We start from the raw sequence: 11,062 nt of genomic DNA, 5'->3' as shown, positions 1-11,062 counted from the left end.
AGTGTTAGCATTAGCCGAGGGTGGTGACCAGGAGGGAGCACTGGGGGGCTTTTGTGATACTGTTAATGTTGTTCTTGATCTGGGTGGTGGTTACATGCATGTGTTAAATTTTTGAAAATTAATCAAGCTACACGTTTATGACTCGGGCACTTTCCTGTAAGCTATACTTCCTTAAAATTTCCCCCCAAAGTTGACAGCTTTGACCAAGTAAGATTTTTAATTTCAAGTTTTGTATTTTAGGATAATTGTAGGTTTACAGATAAGATTCATAGATAGCACAGAGTTCCTGTATCCTCTTCACCAAGGTTCCCCTAAAGTTAACTTCTTGTATAATCATATTTTCCAAAACTAAAAGATTAACATTTGTATAACACTATTAACTAAATTACAGACTGCATTCATATGTCATCAGTTTTTCCACTAATATCCTTTTTCCAGGATCCGATTTAGGATACCACACTGCATTTGACAAAGTTTTAAAATATTTGATAAAAGTCTCCTATATAAATTTTTAAAACACAATGTGTTTATAAAAACATAGAAATCACTTTAGTACCCAACATTAACAGAATTGCTAAATTCTATGATGGAACAGGATCCAGCAATTATAATTGAAGAATATCTAATAACATAGTTACATAAAATTTGATAAGTACTATGATCCCAAAGTTATATGGTAAATACAATACCGTTAATTTGATAAAATTGGGTTAATACTGTGATCTCAATGCTATTAATGCTATGTTAGCATTATATAGGTGAGCATATAAAAATGCTTTTCTGCAAGTGTATTAAAATGATAGTAGTGGTTATATTTGGGTTGTATGATTATGTGAGATTTTATATTCTCTTTAAGCTTTCCTGAGTGACAGCTCCTCTCAGTCAGCTCACTAAACAGTATTCAACCTCAATTTTCTGAAGTGGGAGTGAGCCACCTTTTTCAGTAAAGGGCCAGATAGTAATTATTGTAGATCTTGCAGGTCATATGGTCTCTGTCACAACGATTACTCAACTCTGCCATTGTGAAAGCAGCCACAGACAATGGCATAAAGACTCATAAAATTAATGGGCATAGCTTGTTCTAATAAAACTTTATTTACAAAAACAGTCAGCAGGCCAGCTTTGGCCTGCAGGCTGCAATTTCCTAGCCCTGTTCTAAAACATTTCTTTTATTCTTCCAGAATGGTAGTTACTATGTACTGTCCTTGGAAAACTGAGAAAAGTTATTCCAATCATTTCCTATTGGGCTTAATTCTTTCACTGAATGCTTTGAGAAAGGTTGCTGTATTTTCTAATTTCTTAAAAACAATCAGCTATTTCCTATATAATCAGCATTTTATTTTAAATAACATGCATTTTAAATGAAATCAATATAATACAGAGAAGGGACAAGAGGAGGACGAGATGAGTATGGATGTGAAGGTTGTACAGAAAATGATATTCAGAAGTAAGGAAGAACACTGGGTATGGAAAAGTATGGATATATTCCAGAGATATTAAGAAAGTTTGACAAATTGGTGACTCATTGATTGTGAAGGGAATGGAATTTCTTCATTGATTCTGACTTGTGTATTTGGTAGATGGTGCGAGCATCTACTCTAAATGAGAAATATGGACACAGAGGAATAGATGATGAGTACAAGTTGAGGGATTTCTCTTAGTGCTTGTTTTAGAGACTCTGTAGTGATGGCATTGTCTAAGTGTTCTCTGATAACATCCATTACTTGGGTCTTGAGGAGTTGATAGATGGCTGTGAACCCGGACCCTTTATATCTCATATTAGATGACTGCTTTAAAGACTTCTGAACGAGTATGAGATCAGGCTAATTAACTATAACATACATATCTTTGGGAAATGTAAAGCAGAGTCATTTTAGTATTTACCAAGATAAGAACAAAGCATCCCACCAATTTTTATGTCCTTGTAATAGCACCTTTATAAAATCCTCTATCACTCCTTCTGTCAGGTGAAAAGAAAAGTTGGAGAAGAGAAGAATTACTTTTAACTGGAAAGTCTTATGTCCATATAAATGACATTTCACATTTATATATCTTGAAGATTTTATGATTAAGCTAGATGTATACAATAGACATGTATAAACTCACTATATAATCTCCAAAAGTATAGAACAATCTCCATGACAATGGAAAAATACATCAATAAGAGAACTAACCAAAACAAGCCAACAAAAAAATTATGGCCATGAAAAAATTCACCAAAATAAATCAGCTCTGTCTTCAACATTCTCTTTCAAAGGCATCTTGGATCCAGTCATCACAGATCCTTCATCATGCCTTTAACATCTGCCCCTCATCCCCATTCCCATAGCCCCTGTACCAGCACAGGCTTGCATTTCTTTTCTCTTATTACACTCACTCTCCATGCCTCTAGGCTCTCCTTACCCTTAATCCACCTTCTATACTCCTGACAGGATTCCTGTTTAAGCTCTCACGAATGATGTTAACTCCCTAACTACAAAAGCTCATCTCCTGCTGCTGCGGCCAAATTAGATCACTTGCAATTCCCAGAACCCTCCCTCATTCTTCAATGTCTGGCGACACTCCATTTCTTAATGCTATTCATTCTTACCCATTGATCTCCTTCTCCCTTTGTCATTATCTGTGCCTGTCAAAATCCTTCGCAACCCTTAAGACTTGTCTCAAAACTCTAAATTTGTTCTTTATTGAAGCCTTTGTAACTGTGTTGTCTCATTGTAACTTGGATCACTGATGAAACTGGAGAGCAGGCCTGGACAATATAGGAGCTGCACACATTCCCTTGACTAGAAGTGGATTCCATGGAGCTCAATATCAAAGGAACAAACAACCCAATCCAAAAATGGGCAGAAGAGCTAAATAGACATTTCTCCAAAGATGATATACAGATTACCAACAGACACATGAAAGGATGCTGAACATCACTAATCTTTAGAGAAATACAAATCAAAACTACAATGAGGTATCACCTCACACCCATCAGAATGGCCATCATTAAAATATCTACAAACAACAAATGCTGGAGAGGGTGTGGAGAAAAAGGAGCCCTCTTACACTGTTGGTGGCTATGTAAATTGATACAGCCACTATGGAGAACAGGATGGAGGTTCCTTAAAAAGCTACAAATAGAACTACCATACGACCCAGCAATCCCATTACTGGGCATATACCCTGAGAACACCGTAGTTCAAAAAAAGTCATGTACCCCAGTGTTCATTGCAGCTCTGTTTACAATAGCCAGGACATGGAAGCCACTTAAGTGTCCATCGACAGATGAATGGATAAAGAAGATGTGGCACATATATAGAATGGAATATTGCTCAGCCATAAAAAGAAACGAAATTAAGGTATTTGTAGTGAGGTGGATGGACCTAGAGTCTATTATACAGAGTGAAGTAAGTCAGAAAGAGAAAAACAAATACCGTACGCTAACACTTATATATGGAATGTAAAAAAGAAAATGGTTCTGAAGAATCTAGGGGCAGGACAGGAATAAATACGCAGATGTAGAGAATGGACTTGAGTACATGTGGAGTGGGAATGGTAAGCTGGGACGAAGTGAGAGAGTGGTATTGACATATATACACTACCAAATGTAAAATAGCTAGAGAGAAGCAGCTGCATAGCACAGGGAGATCAGCTAGGTGCTTTGTGACCACCTAGAGGGGTGGGATAGGGAGAGTGAGAAGGAGATGCAAAAGGGAGGGTATATGGGGATATATGTGTACGTATAGCTGATTCACTTTGTTATACAGCAGCAACTAACACAACAATGTAAAGCAATTATACTCCAATAACGTTGTTAAAAAAAAGAAATAATGCCAATTACAGCAACGTGAATGAACATAGAGATCATCATATTATGTGAAGTAAATAGGAGAGAGCGAGACAAATACTCTATTACAATGTGTATGTGGAATCTAAAAAATCAAATGAATGTATGTAACAAAACAAACAGACTCACAGATATAGAGAACAATTTAGTGGTTATCAGTGGGAATAGGGAGGGGGGAGAGGGGCAAGGTAGTTGTATGGGATTAAGAGAGACAAGCTGCTATGTATAAAATAAGCAACAAGGATATATTGTATAGCACAGGGAAATACAGTCATTATTTTGTAATATCTTTAAGCGAAGTATAACCTATAAAAATATTGAATCACTGTGTTGTACACTGAAACTAATATAATGTTATAAATCAACTATACCTCTATAAAAATTACATTTCATTTTTTTTTAAAAATTACCATTTCTGTTTTTGTGCTACTATCACAAGTATCTTGGATTTTTACTACTGTTGAACATTTAGGTTATTTATATTTCTTTTTTTCTATTTGAAGCAATATTTGATGAAAAAGCTTTTTACTTAACTTTGAATGTTATTGTGAGGGCACAGTTCTATCTAGGAGAGAACTGCCTGTTTATTCATAATGCACATTTTAAAGAGTTTTGATTTTTTTTTTTTTTTTTTTTGCTGTACGCGGGCCTCTCACTGTTGTGGTCTGTCCCGTTGCGGAGCACAGGCTCCGGACGCGCAGGCTCAGCGGCCATGGCTCACGGGCCCAGCTGCTCCGCGGCATGTGGGATCTTCCCGGACCGAGGCACGAACCCGTGTCCCCTGCATTGGCAGGTGGACTCTCAACCAGTGTGCCACCAGGGAAGCCCACACATTTTAAAGATTTTAAAAAACATGTTAGAAACTTATACTCCAGAAGATTTGAAGCCATTTTTTCTAACATATACGAGCATGCCAACAGTGATATTATTTTTTCTTATATTTGCTAAGTTCAAGAGGTCAACTGTTTTATTTTTCTATGGAATAATTATGGTCTTTATGTCAGCTGGATCTGAATTTGAATCTTAGCTCTGCTGCTTATTTACTCCGTGTCCGTGGGCAAGTTAGTTAAACACTCTAAGTTCAAGTTTCCCTATTTGTAAAATGGGACCAGTAGTGGTAGCTAACTCTTAAGGCTGCTTATGAGGATTGAATGAGATCACAGAAGTAAAAAGCTGAGTACAGGGCCAGGGGGCCAGTAACTACGTAAAGTAGCTGGGTAACATCATATGGAATAAATTCCTTGATATTCAATTTACTAAATGAGCAATTCCCTGCAAAGTAGAAGACAAGTAACTGAAACCTGACCTACATTGGTTCACTACAGGCTTTACATTGCCAGAAGGAGGAAGGCCCAAGTTCACAAAAAAGACTGTCTTTTGGGAAGAAAAGAGAGGCATAAGTGAAGTCAGGGGCAGGGGAGATATGGCGACAGAGTCGAGAGGGAAAGGCCACTGCATTTAGCCTGCTACTGCCAAATACAACAGCAAGAGGCAGGACCAGGAGAAGTTAGAACTTAATAATTTGGCAAATTTGTCTTCTGTTAGGCTGGATTTCAATGAATTGCCTTCCAGCAAATGAGCCTGCTCCCAGGACTCAATGACTGTATACTATTTGTGCTTAAATTTGCATTTAATGATGTGGAAATTTAAACTTCAACTACAATTTTTCTTGATCACATGTTTCTCAAATTGCAAATAAGTGTGCTTATTATAACATATGAAACGACATACTCCATCTGTATGGTCCCACCCCCAAACCCATGGTAACTGCTCTACTTTTCTCCATGTTCATATGGATATACACACATATACTTGTATACACACAACACTCATAGGCATATACACATTTTGTTTTTTATCATTCTATGCTTTAAACATGGGATCATATATTAATATGTTTCTTTCTGTCTTTGTTTTTCTTACTTAGCAAAACTTCACAAAATTCCACTGAGTCAACTTTTAAAAATTATGCATAGTAGTCCATGGTATTAGTGTATGCTAAATCATTTAGTTATTTCCCTCATTTAGAGAGTGGAAGGTCATTCCCAGCTTTGCAATCCCATGAGAAAAGCTGCAGTAAATGGCTTTGTGTATTTATTTAGGTGCTGGAACCTTTATTTCTGTGCAACAGGGTGATTAACATCTTTGTTATGTTTTTTCACTAGATACAAGTATGTATTCTTTTGCAATTTGCAAAACACCTAAAAAGATAGGCTTTTATTTTAAAATGTTACTCATCATCATGAGTGTGTTAGATGGGGCTCCTGAGAAACAGACTCCAGGAGGGAAATTTGCATTCGGGAGGTTGACTGGGGAGGATATACAGTAGGAAACAGCACCTGTGAGGGAGGAAGGGTGGGGGCGGGATTGAGCAGAGGGAAAAGGTGAGTCGTGATGCAGTTGTAACAGATTCCTCATCTGATCCGACAAGCAGGTCTGATGCTGAGATGGCCCTTCACAGTGGTCCAAAATTGACGCTAGGGGCCAGGGCCTTTGTACTTTTGTACTGCTCCATCATTTGATGCTGACTGCCCTTGGGGAAGAGATACAGCCTTGAGTGAGGCAACTCTTTTAGACCAAGGGCAATGATCAGAGAGGATTGCAGCTGTGAGCCATCCGCAGCCAACACACCTGGAAGCTGGGGAAATAAGTTCCTTGGTCCTGAAGAGGTATCTAGGCAGTGCACCATGGTATTCCCCACAGCCAGTAATTAAAAGTTCAAATGAAAACAAATAATACTTAACATTCACTGAATGCTAGATGGAGGCCAATCAGTCAAAAATCAGTTGGCTGGAAGCCAGTGTTTTTAAATGACCAATTCACTAAATAACGGAGGATTGCTGGGTCAAAGAGTAGGTATCTTTTTATTTAAAAGATGATGCCTGGTTTCTCAAACAGGTGTATGACTTGCATTTCCATCCACAAGGTGAGAGACCCAGAACCAGTTTATCTTGCTTCGCTGCCAGCATTTCGGTTAACTGTTTAGTAGAGTCAGGTGTGAGGCAGCAGGGAATGGCCTAACCTCTGTTAGACTGAGCATGTTAGACTTGCTCAACTTAAAGATCTTGAAATTCAGTTCTTTAAAAACTACTATGTTGGCCAAATAAAACATCTGCAGGATTTGACACAAGAGCTGCTAGATTTGACCTCTGTGGTTTAAAAGGAATATATATCGTGGAACAGAAAACTGCATAGCCAAGTGAACGGAGACTTTCCTGTTCACTAACAAGGGAGAGAAAGACTGAGTCGTGCAATCTCCTGTGATGCTGGTTTTGATTTGGGGCAGGTTTAGAGTTTGGAGAGTATTGAGATCTTATGAACAACCAGTATTTTATTTAAAAAAAAAAGGTTTTCCCGCAAATCTATGGACCAGATATGTTATGATAGAACAGACACTTTCTGTTTAAATGCATTCAAATTATGCCTTTAGTAGCACTCTTCAATTAGAAAATTCTGTAGTAGAAGCACAGCTTTTCTGCCCCCCACCACTGTCTTTTTAAAATGGAAATTCACTTACCATACTTACTGAATGCTTACTATATGTTAAGTGCCATGCTAGGACTTGGAGTTCAGTAGTGAATTAGAGGCAAAGACCTTGTATATAGTGGGGGAGACAAAAAATCAAAACAAGAGAATAAAAAAGCAATTACAAGTTGGAATAATTGCTGTGAAGGAAACAAGCAAAATATTGAGAGACAACGCTGAAAAGTTAGCATGTCACATTCTGCTATGGAGGATGGGCAGAGCAAGTAATAATGCCAGGGAGAGAGAGAGAGAATGGCTTGGTCATAAGAACATAGGTTCTGGAGCCCATCTCGATTTTGTCATTGACTGGCTTCATGAACTTGGACAAGCCATTTAACAGCTTCCTGGCTTGATTTTCTTATTTTTAAAGTGGTGTTACCAGTGTATACCTCAGAGAGTTGCGAGAATTAAATGTTTCCAAATGTAAAGATCTTAGGATGCTGCCTGGCACATAGTAAGAGTTCAATAAGTTAGCTTTCCTTATTATAATTTAGAGTTGCTTGTATGAATTAACTCACCAACCAAGAATGAAATTGTAAAATGAAATGCAAAGCAAGGCAGCATTTGAAAGAGGTTGCATGTATTTATTGTACAGGGATGGTGCTTTCTGCTGTCCCATTTATCATTGTCGTCCTTGTACTTTTTGCTATAGAAATAACTAACTAAAATTTCTAGGACACACAATGCTGTTTCAAGCCTCTATGGTGTTCGCCGAGCCTGGAGTGCCTTTCTTGCCTCCATTTTTCTTACCTCTAACCTTGTGAGTCTTCTTTTAAATTCAAGGTCAGCTATCACCTTTCGCAGGAAGCCATAGCTGCCTCTCTTTCCTCCCACATAGTCTATCATACCTTCTTCTGTATTGAGGCCTGCACATTGCAGAGAGTGGAATTCTGTGCTCTGACACTGATCTGTTTCCATGGCTTTCTCCCATAAGAAGCCATGGGCGTCTCAAGGACAGGGACTTTGTGTCACACCCATCTCCCTATCTTCACAATTTAACACAGTGACTAATGCATATAGGCTTTCAATAATTATTTGTTGAATGAATGAGTGGATAAATGAATATTTTCATTGGCATGTTTCATAACCGTTTTTGGTTAACTTTCAGCAATTACACAGATAAGTAGGTGAATTAGTACTGCAGTAAAGAGAGAAGAAGGCAATCAAATTGCCTATGAGAAATAGTAGTACCTAATGTTGATTGCTAGCTCTTTTACATACCATGTTTAATCTGCTTAACAACCCTATTACATAATTTTGATTATGATCCATGTTTTCAGAAATAGAAAATGAGGCTTGAAGAAGTTAAACTCTTGTCCCAGATCATAAGCTAATAAGTGCTGGAGCCAAATACCTCTCCCAAATTATTTCTTCCTTTATTACACTATTTGAGCTTTTGCTAGCTACAGTAATATTGTTTTAGAATCATGATATTTGAAATTTATTATGATAAATACAATGACAGAAATATTAAAGTTTTTACGGTAAAATAAATTTGAGAATACTATAGCTTCCCCTTGAGATGTACAATATACTTTAGCATGTTAAAAACTCTAAAAAGTCCTGTAATAAAGGACTTAACTACTTTCTTACACAGCTTCAATTGATGACATTTTTTTCAGGAGAACACTAAAAAGGGGTTCTGGTCACCAATTCCACTGTTGGGGATGTCCCCACACATCCAACAAGCAATTCTTTGACACCAGCAGGGTGTCCTACAATTTAACTTAATTCTGACACTACCCAAAAATAGCATCATATCCCACAAGGGCTCAGTCCTACAAGGCTGACCTCCCTTTCAGATGCCAGTGGAAAGCATAGGTTATCACCTGTGTTTCTAACCAACTGGCTATAAATCAGAGGTTCCCTCTTCGGTTTCAATTATTTTGCTACAGTGGCTCACGGAACTCAGAAAGATTTTACTTACTTGATCACCAGTTGAGTATAAAAAGGTATAACTCAGGAACAGCCAGACAGAAGAGATGTGTAGGACAAGGCATGAGGAAGGGGCATGGGGCTTGCATGCCATCTCTAGATGCAACCTTCTCCCAGCACCTCCATATGTACACCATCATATAAGCTCTCTGAACCAGGTCTGTTTGGGTTTTTATGAAGGCGTCATCACCTAGGCGTGATTGATTAAATCATTGACCATTGGTAGTTGATTCAACCTCCAGCACACACACCCCCGGAAATCAGGGGGTGGACTTAAATTTCCACCCTCCATTCATGGTTGGTTCCCCTGGCACCCGGCCCCCATCCTCAGGTGCTTTCCAAAAGTCACCTCATTAACATAAGCCCAGTAGTGGGGGGAAGGAGCTGTTGTAAATAACAAGACACCCTTTTCACATTCATGGCTCTGATGCATTTGCAGGAGCTGAGAACAAGAGACCAGATATTATAACAAAAGGTGCTCCCATTGCTCTTATCGCTCAGGAAATTCCAAGGGTTTTGGGAGCTGTGAGCCAGGAACTGTAGATGAAGACCAATTATGTATGAGAAATATATGATCAAAAGATATATTGCTTATAATATTGCAAATACCAATTGATATTCAACAAAGCTAGGATTCTGAGGAATACACTTTGGAAAGTGCTCACTAATCTACAGGAATAAAGCATAGAGTTTAGTCTCAGAGGGTCCTGTATAAAATATGCTGAGTCTGTTTAGTTCCTAAACTCTTCTAGAGTCAAGAATGTTCCTGCTAAATGGAATCCTTTAAATAAGAATAACGCAGGAATAAGATCATGCTGTATGCAAAGAGGAGATGACACTTGATGTAAACCCAATTTTTGTGTTCAGTGCTATCTGCAGAACTTTATCTGCAAAGAGAAAAAAGATGCTTACCACATCATGTGATTGGTGACGGTGATAAGAGCTCACTGATGGGGCTTCCCTGGTGGCACAGTGGTTGAGAGTCCGCCTGCTGATGCAGGGGACACAGGTTCGTGCCCCGGTCTGGGAAGATCGCACATGTCGTGGAGCGGCTGGGCCCGTGAGCCATGGCCGCTGAGCCTGCGCGTCCGGAGCCTGTGCTCCGCAAGGGGAGAGGCCACAACAGTGAGAAGCCCGCGTACAGCAAAAACAAACAAACAAACAAATCTCATTGATGTTTTTAGTATTCATTAGTATCTTTTATTCTTTAAATTGGAATACTGGTCTATATCTCCACAAAGAACTACATAGTTTATCTTAGGCTGCATGTACATGGGACAAATGAGAGTTAAAAATCACTTAGAAAAATTCCATTAATGAAGAGAGTGAATCAGTGAAAATTTTGTAATTTGGAGACCTCTGAATTTCCTGATGAACTATTTTTTTTTTTTTTTTTGGCGATATGCGGGCCTCTCACTGTTGTGGCCTCTCCCGTTGCAGAGCACAGGCTCCGGACGCGCAGGCTCAGCGGCCATGGCTCACGGGCCCAGCCGCTCCGCGGCATGTGGGATCTTCCCAGACTGGGGCACGAACCCGTGTCCCCTGCATCGGCAGGCGGACTCTCAACCACTGCGCCACCAGAGAAGCCCCTGATGAACTATCTTTTAATTGAATATTGCCACATGATTTCAGGGCCTGTGTTTAGTTTTGTAATTGTGTTGGCTCCAAGTACTACTACTTAGCCTTGAATTAGCGACGAAACGTTAGGTGTGGGTTTCATATCTAAGTGATGTATTTGCACCAATGAAGGTCAAATTATGCAATGACATG

The 11,062-nt window shown here is 38.9% G+C and overlaps 1 pseudogene; it reads left to right on the top strand.

Moving 5' to 3' along the window:
* Positions 1 to 1,404: 1,404 nt before the first annotated feature.
* LOC115847361 (tRNA pseudouridine(38/39) synthase pseudogene) overlaps positions 1,405 to 11,062 on the top strand; it is a 30,559-nt pseudogene continuing 20,901 nt past the window's right edge.

This window comes from Globicephala melas, chromosome X (assembly GCF_963455315.2).
Source record: "Globicephala melas chromosome X, mGloMel1.2, whole genome shotgun sequence".
Lineage (NCBI taxonomy): Eukaryota > Metazoa > Chordata > Mammalia > Artiodactyla > Delphinidae > Globicephala > Globicephala melas.
This window is presented reverse-complemented; position numbering and strand designations above follow the sequence as displayed.